The sequence below is a fragment of the Trichechus manatus genome, unplaced genomic scaffold, assembly GCF_000243295.1.
Source record: "Trichechus manatus latirostris isolate Lorelei unplaced genomic scaffold, TriManLat1.0 scaffold00015, whole genome shotgun sequence".
Classification (NCBI taxonomy): domain Eukaryota; kingdom Metazoa; phylum Chordata; class Mammalia; order Sirenia; family Trichechidae; genus Trichechus; species Trichechus manatus.
In genome coordinates, this window is record NW_004443951.1 from 8738370 (window position 1) to 8746988 (window position 8619).

Here is an 8619-nt window from a genome sequence, read left to right on the forward strand (position 1 = left end):
ATCTCTAACTCTCCTCCTTGGCCCCCCTAATCCCCAAGTCCAGCCTCCAGATAAGAGGCAGCTCAGGCGAAACCACTAGCCATCAGATTTAGTGGGCCCCAAGCCTGCTCAGCCCTGGCCAGACTGCCCAGCGGAGGAGACAGTGGACACAGGCCCTCTCCTGGGAAGACTCCAGTCAGGCAGAGTAGAGAATCCTCACACATGCCCCCACCATCACAATGGTTTCAGCAGTTACAAAGTCCATCCCCACCTAGGCAGAGAAGGTAGGGTTCATCCTCTGTTTTCAGAGGAGACTGAGGCTGAGGTCAGGGCCAAGACTCAAAATGGTGTGTGATCAAGGTGACTTAACAGCTCCCACATCTTGTAAAGCACTCTGCTCACTGCATTGTCATCTGTCAATATTTGGCTCCTCCAAGCAGAGACAGTCTCTGATTCATCTCTGAGTCCTCAGCTTGGAGGAGCACAGGGCTGGGCACCATCAAGGCACTTGGGGGGAGTCATGAGTGCTATGAAGGGCAGAGAAAAGAAAGGACTGGCTTAAGTGTTTGACCTGGGACTAGACCTCAGGTTTCCTGCCCTCAGCCCAGCATCCTTTGCGCTATTTCCCTCTGGCAGAGCAAATCCATTCTCATGATCTAAGACCACCCATCTCCCCCTCCCAAGGCCCTCTGCAGGGCTAAAGAGAAAGGGGAGAGAAGGGTGGAAGATCTGCGAGGGCTTCCCAGAGGAGACAGGAACTGCAGCCAGTTTTCCCTTTCCACATCAAACAATCGTGTTCCCCACTAGAGCAAATGCTTTTCAGCCACCAGAGGCCACCCCAGCCCAGTGGATCCTAGCTTCATTCCACTGGCTTCCTGCTCAAATCGGGGACGCCCCTATCACCACCAGGTGCATACAAGGTGGCCTATAGATGGCGCTTTTGTCTCCCCAAAAATCCCTGGGGCTGGAAGAGAGAGTGGGCACAGCACAGGGAAAGGAGAGAGGTAGAATGGAGGGAAGGAGTGGCGAATGGAGACAAGAAACCACTGGGCTTGGAAAGGTGCCTTTCAGGATGAAGGCTGTGGTTGTGGGGTTGTGGTGGGGGGCAGAGGGTTCGAGGGGATGGAATATTGAAGTGAACTGCAGAATTTTACTGATGTCTGGGGCTTTCGATCCAAGCTTCCACCTCCACTTGCCTCTTCCTTAGAGGAAAGAGAATGGCTTGGGAGTCAGGCAGACCTGGAGTCAAGCCTTGAATCAGTCACTCAGCAGCTTGACCTGGAGTAATTCACTTAACCTGTATGAGCCCCAATTTCCTTATCTATAAAGCAGAGCTAATAATTCTAATAAAGCCACCTTTGCATTCCAGGAATAAACTCTATCTGATTGTGTATTTTATGTAATATGCTACCAGGTTCAATTTGCTATTTGGTTAAGAAACTTTGCATTTGCTTTCATATATGAGATTGGTCTATATTTTGTGGGTACACCTCTTCCTTATCAGGTTTTGATAACCGAATTAAGTAGATAGGATTGGAGTGACTTCATTTTTTTCTGTGTTTCTTCTATACTAATAGATCTATTGAGATTTGTTACTCCTTAAATCAGTCAAGCCAGACCAGGGATGACTACCAGCCAAATGACCGCTCTAAGTTTTCAAGGTAGGCATGAGTCTATGGTTAAATGGGAAAGTTTGTAGCCTCTGTGGAATAGGAGAATTTTAGCCAAATGACTGATTCTTTCTAAGCTATGTATATCATCTTTTCTCCATCAGCCCTCCACATCCACCAAGCCAGCATCCTTTCTTGTCTGGACTACTGCAGTAGCCTCTTAACTAGTCTCCCCACCCTCCTCGAGGCCTCCTCTAACTCCATCTCCTTGGCTTATTTGGGGCTATGAAATTTCCTCTAAGCACAAGTTTGGCTACATCCTGTGAGTTTGTTATGTACTGTTCTCACCTTTATTAATTTATAAATAGTCTGTAATTTCAATTTTCCTCTAACCTACAAGTTATTTAGAGGAGCATTTTTTAATTTTCAAGTGTTTAGTTTGAAGGTGGTTTTGTTGAGATGATATTATTTCTTGAAATTATTCACTCCCCTCCTCCTTCACAGTAAGAGGCCACACACCCTGGTCCCTCCAAACGTGACTTTCCTTGTGTCCTGTGGAAGGAGCATACATCCTCACCTCATTGAGTTTGGGCTCGGCCTCGTGACGTGCTTTGGCCAAAAGAACGTGAGTGATGCATGCCACATCTGAGCAAAAGTTTTAAGAGGCATCGCAAGTTTCCCTCAGCTTTCCTGCTTTGGCTCTTCCCCAATACCACAAAAACAAGATGGTCCCTTCAGCCTGGGTCTTGAAACAAGAAGACCCATGAAGCAGAGCCACAACCTGGAATAGTGGCCCAGGCAACCTGCACCCTGCTTGTAATATGAGTGAGAAATAAAATTTTTTTGTGATATGCCACTGAGATTTTCTTTATTACCCCAGAAAAGCTGACTGAAATAGGTCAATTTTGTTTTGTTATTATTCTTTTATGAATAATTTCTATTTTTAATGCATTATGCTCAGAGAATATGACCTGTGAAAGTTCTTATCTTTAAAGTGAAATTTCAACTTATTGAGACTTCTTTTATAAATGTTTTTGTAAGTGTTCCATGGGTATTTAAAAGACTGTGAGATCTTATATTGTTAGGTACAAAGCTATATTATTAATTACATTATTAAAATCCTCTGTCTCAATACTTCTCAAACTAGGGTCCAAGGACATATTCTTATATATCCAGGAATCTAGAAAAAAATCTAATGTTGTGTTTTCACTGCAATAATAATATTAAAAACACTCATATAAGCATTTTCTAGATCACCTAGATGACTTCTTTATAACAGATACTTGATACTTAGAGTCTTCATTTGCATTTAATATCAGGAAACACTACTTTAATCTTGAGATGAGACAGAAAAAATGCAGACGTTATAAATAAATGCTGTGTTCAGGCCAGTTTGGGGGCATGGCCTCCTACATGAAGAAATGCTTGCAGTTCTTTCAAAAGAGAAAAGTGGTGGGTGAACTCAGTCATCACGTGGCTCAAGGCATGCCAAACCCCAACGACCTGCAGTGAAGTGGTCAGGGCCACGTTCATGGCGCAGGCGATTTAGTTTCAGCAAAACGGTATCTTCTTTTACATTTAATTCATGTTATGAATTTGAATTTTTATTTTGTAGCTCTGTTTGCATTTAATTTATAAAAGTTTTTGTTTTGTTCCATAAGACATATAAGCTTAAGGAATTTATATCTGCACATATTAAGTGACATCACAATAAAAATAATTTAAGTCAATACCGGGAGTCCACAGACTTTTTTTTTCTTTAAAAGGAGATCAGCCCTGGTGGTTAGGAGCTATGGCTGCTAACCAAAAGGTTGGCAGTTCAAATCCACCGGCCACTCCTTGGAAACCCTATAGGGCAGTTCTGCTCTGTCCTGTAGAGTCACTATGAATCGTAGTCGACTTGACGGCATGGGTTTGGTTTTGGTTTGGTATCTTGCAAAAATCAACGCCCGTGGAAGCAGCGGTCAGGAAATCAAACGACGTATTGCATTGGGCAAATCTGCTGCAAAAGACCTCTTTAATGTGTTGAAAAGTAGAGATGTCACTTTGAGGACTAAGGTGCACCTGACCCTAGCCATTGGTGTTTTCAGTCGCCTTGTATGTATGCAAAAGCTGGACAATGAATAAGGAAGACCAAAGAAGAATTGATGCCTTTGAATTACGGTGTTGGCAAAGAATATTGACTATACCGTGAACTGCCAAAAGAACGAACAAGTCTGTCTTGGAAGAAATACAGCCAGAGTGCTCCTTGAAAGTGAGGATGGCGAGACTTCGTCTCATGTACTTTGGACATGTTATCAGGAAGGGCCAGTCCCTAGAGAAGTCTATCTTGCTTGGTGAAGTAGAGGGTCAGTGAAAAAGAGGAAGACCCTCAATGAGATGATTGACACAGTGGCTGCAACAATGGGCTCAAGCATAACAACAATTGTGAGGATAGTCTCAGGATCAAGCAGTGTTTCATTCTGTTGTACATAGGTTGCTATGTGTCAGAACCGACTCGATGGCACATAACAACAGCAACAATCTTGCAAAATTCCCCCATTACTTCTGGCATCTCCCAGAGAGGTACTTCACATGGGGTCAGAACCAACACAGTCACTACAGTGGAGGGTCTTCCGTGTTCTTCATTTCTCCTTCTGCCTTTGCCAGTGAAGCCCACAACCCTGAGAGTTGCCCGAAGGAGCCTCCCTGTTTTCATGCTTGCCAGTGTCTCTGCCAACAATGTCGCTTTTGACGCTGGCTTCTTTATTGAGCTCGGTCCAGGAGGGCCTCTAACCAGCTCAGCACCATGCTGGGCCCAAAACTACCCTTCCTGTGCTCCAAATCCCCCTAAGTGAGGAAGCAGCCTCCCTCCCCAGACTTCTCCTCTCAGCTATTCCTCTCTTTTAAGGAACTCTCAACCATTCCCCTGGTCTCACCCTCCTGTCAAAACTTGTGCCCCTCCCATTTCTCTAATTCTGAGCCACCTTTCCAGCTTCCCAGTAATACATACTCAGAAAACAATCTCCTACTCTTCTCTTCACAGCCCCCTAAAATAAAAGTCTATAAAAACACAGCTTTGATCAATTGTTAGTAACCATTTCGTTGTCAAACTGCACCCTTAGCTTCTCATGCCGAAACAATAATCTTCATTTCAGATGCACAAAGTTTGAAAAAATTTAACCTTGACTAAAACCAGGGAATAACCCAAGAAAAGTGAAGATGTGGCATATAGGAAACAGAGGATCCAACACAGGACACAGATGAAGGGAATTCCCAAGATGACAGGGAAGGGAAATTTCATGGCCGCATCTGTGTGGCAGACAGGGATGGCAACCAGTCCAGCCTAGAAATGGAAGACAGAAGACTCCGAGAGAGATGCCCCAGGAAGGGAAACACACAAGAACCAAAAGCAATGATAAGTCTGACCTTATGCAAGATCATTCCACAGTACTATTGGAAGGTATGGGAAGATTTGGCCATAGGGACAAATGAAAAAACAAGGCAGTATTAACTCCAGGAAAAATCTAAGGTTGCACCAAAAAAAGGAATTGTAATCATAGTAACAATTAGCTTACCAGAAGACAATGTTTATATAATAATAATAATAATGTAAATGCTAAAAACTAACCGAAGTTGTAATACAACTGTATTAGTAGCTCAAGTGGGGATGGGAGGAGATGGAAATTTTAAAGGTAAATGATCATCTTTCATAATAGGATATGACAGAGGAGTATAAGCATGGAAATATGGAGGTATATTCTAAAAGAAACAAATATGAGTTGAAAGTAGATGTTTCTAAGGAATAAAGCAGGGGTCCTGAGAGTGGGGCAAGACACCATGATAAGCCCTTGACTGCTATTTCACTTGTTAGATTATGGGTTTATTTCAATTTAACAAGAATAAAAGTTAATTGTTAAAAATGTGTCTTCAGATTAAAGATGACTTCTAAGTTTCTACAAGAACATTTCTGAAGGGCCCATTCAGATTATTTTCTCAAAAAAAAGGGGGAGGGGAGAAGGAAATAATATTGAAACCTCACTTCTAGATAAAAAGTGCTTTGTGCTTCTTAAAGACAGTGTTGGATTAGGGATTTTGTTTTGTTTTTTCAGCTTCTACCAAAGTATCAAAATTCTTGTCCATATGTGGACATATAGCTTTCCACACTATAAACTCTTTGAGGACATAAACAGTCTCTTATTTATATCTGTACTGGCTGCAAAGTACAGCACAGGTCCTGGCACACAGTAAGCCCTTGATGGTGTCGAAAAAAGGAAAATTAAGGAGGTATTAAAAAATAAAATTGTTATGATTTTCAAGTTCAGCAGGGACCTTCCCAGTATTTGTCCTCTAAGTGTTCCAAGAACCCGGGGACACAGACCTGCAGGGCAGCAGCAGGAATGGAATTCAGAGCTCAAGAAGCACTTCCCAGCTTCAGCAGAGTGAGAAGCGTTCTCTTTCAGCCTGGAAATTTATCAGGTGGTACTCTGAGGCAGGAGGACAGGCTGTAGCACCATTTGGAGCAGAGGAAATCTTACACTTTTATCTTTGTGGAGCTCTAGTCCTTATGGATAACAATGGATAAGAAATTATGGATAATATTGCAAAGAATGGGTATTCCAGAACACTTAATTGTGCTCATGAGGAACCTGAACATAGATTAAGAGGCAGTTGTTCAGACAGAACAAGGGGATACTGCATGGTTTAAAGTTAGGAAAGGTGTGCGTCAGGATTGTATCCTTTCACCATACCTATTCAATCTGTATGCTGAGCAAATAATCTGAGAAGCTGGACTATGAAGAATGGGGCATCAGGATTGGAGGAAGACTCATTAACAACCTGCATCATGCAGATGACACAACCTTGCTTACTGAAAGTGAAGAAAACTTGAAGCACTTACTGATGAAGATCGAAGACCACAGCCTTCAGTATGGATTACACCTCAATATGAAGAAAACAAAAATGCTCACAACTGGACCAATAAGCAACATCATGATAAATGGAGAAAAGATTGAATTTGTAAAGGATTTCATTTTACTTGGATCCACAATCAACACCCATGGAAGCAGCAGTCAAGAAATCAAAAGATTCATTGCTTTGGGCAAATCTGCTGCAAAAGACCTCTTTAAAGTGTTGAAAAGCAAAGCTGTTACCTTGAAGACTAAGGTGCCTGACCCAAGCCATAGTATTTTCAATCACCTTATATGCATGGAAAAGCTGGACAATTAATAAGGAAGACTGAAAAAGAATTGACACCTTTGAATTGTGGTGTTGGTGAAGAATATTGAATATACCATGGACTGCCAAAAAGAATGAACAAATCTGTCTTGGAAGAAGTATAACCAGAATGCTCCTTAGAAGCAAGGATGGCGAGACTTCGTCTTACATACTTTGGACATGTTGTCAGGAGGCATCAGTCCCTGGAGAAGGACATCATGCTTGGTAAAGTAGAGGACCAGAGAAAAAGAGGAAGACCCTCAATGAGATGGATTGACACAGTGGCTGCAACAATGGGCTCAAGCATAACAACGATTGTGAGCGTGGCACAGGACCGAGCAGTGTTTCGTTCTGTAGTACATAGGGTTGCTGTGGGTCGGAACCAACTCGACAGCACCTAAAAACAACAGTCCTTAGAGCTGAGTCTTCTGCTACCTACTGGGCCTTGAGAGGGGCAATCTCTTCATCCTTCAAATGGGATAGCAGGTGAGAATGAATAAGAAGGTGACTTGAGGTCTTTACAAAGTACTATCAACTCAGTCATTATTCAGTGAGTCAGGCACAATATTAGATGCTGGGGATTCATTCAGTCAGTCAACAAATATAAGGGCAGGGCTGCAGGCAAATTAGATCTGATCCTTGCTCTAAGGAGTTAATAGCTGAGGTGAGAAGTGTCAGTCCAGGGCATTTGGTACCACACTGTGCACACACCCACTGCCCTACTTACAAAGAGGGCCTTCCCTTCTCAGATTTTCTGCACCTTTATCCTCTACGAGCCACCCACTCTCCACCCTCACCCTCCATCACCACCCCAGAGCTTCAAACTCTGATATCTAACAGAGGTGCATCAAGCATGCCCAACATAAAAGCCACATTCTTGAGACACGCTGGTCCCCTCCCCCCCACCGTCTTCTACCCCTAATCCAGGCTGGGCTAGACCCGGAGCCGTGAGGTAAGGGAGCTTGGAAAAGCCTAATGCTTGACGTTTGGGTCAGCACCAGAGAGCAGGACAAGGTCAAAGGCCAGCTCCCTCCTTTATATGAGAACCTCTGCTTGTTTGCTCAGTGCTGCCCTGTCCTTGGTGCTGGGGACAGTCATGAATCAGCTTGGGTCCCCAGTGCCCAGGCTAACAGTCCATCAGGGGAGGTAAGAAGGGTCACAGCTGACAGCACAGAGTCCAGCTCCAGAGGTTTTGAAGGGGACCTGGTACCACTCCAGTAGGGAGTTTCGACCTTTTACACTGAACCCCTAGCTTCCAGAATACTGTGCATACTAATCACCTGCAAATTTTGCTAAAATGCAGAACCTGATTCAGTAGGTCTGGGGTTGGCCTGAGATTCTGCATTTCTAACAAGCTCTCAGGTAATGTTGTAGTTTCGTGGATCACACTTTGAGTGCAAGGCTCTAGAACATTTAACTCATTTCTTTGAGGAGTGATGATTGGAGTAATGTCTCTTCCCTCCTGGCCCATAAACTCCATTAAGCAGGGATCTTCCCCTTCATTGACTAATGTATCCTCAGCGCCCAGCACACTGTGTGGCACATTCAGTAAGTACTTGTTGGAGTAATGAATCAGTGGGTCAATGCTCCTTTATCCATGAGAACTGGGGATAATCTCAAATAGCAGACAATCCCACGGCCCAAATACACACGCGTGCCAACACACACCCACCCCATCTCATCTTTACCAGGCTCTGGGATGCAGGTGATGGCATTTTACTAGGCCCACTATATGCACGGTGCTGGGGGAACCGTCTGCCTCTATGTCTCCCATCCAGGCTGCCTAAGTAAAGGCCTTGAGCCCAGAACATTCTCTGATTTGAAGGCTGGGAAT

The 8619-nt window shown here is 43.7% G+C and overlaps 1 long non-coding RNA gene across 1 annotated transcript; it reads left to right on the plus strand.

Moving 5' to 3' along the window:
- Positions 1–1458: 1458 nt before the first annotated feature.
- LOC111819648 (uncharacterized) lies at positions 1459–2973 on the plus strand. The gene is made up of 3 exons (XR_002823231.1): positions 1459–1640; positions 1754–1911; positions 2094–2973. It is a non-coding gene; the product is annotated as an uncharacterized LOC111819648 (long non-coding RNA).
- The last annotated feature ends 5646 nt before the right edge of the window (positions 2974–8619 follow it).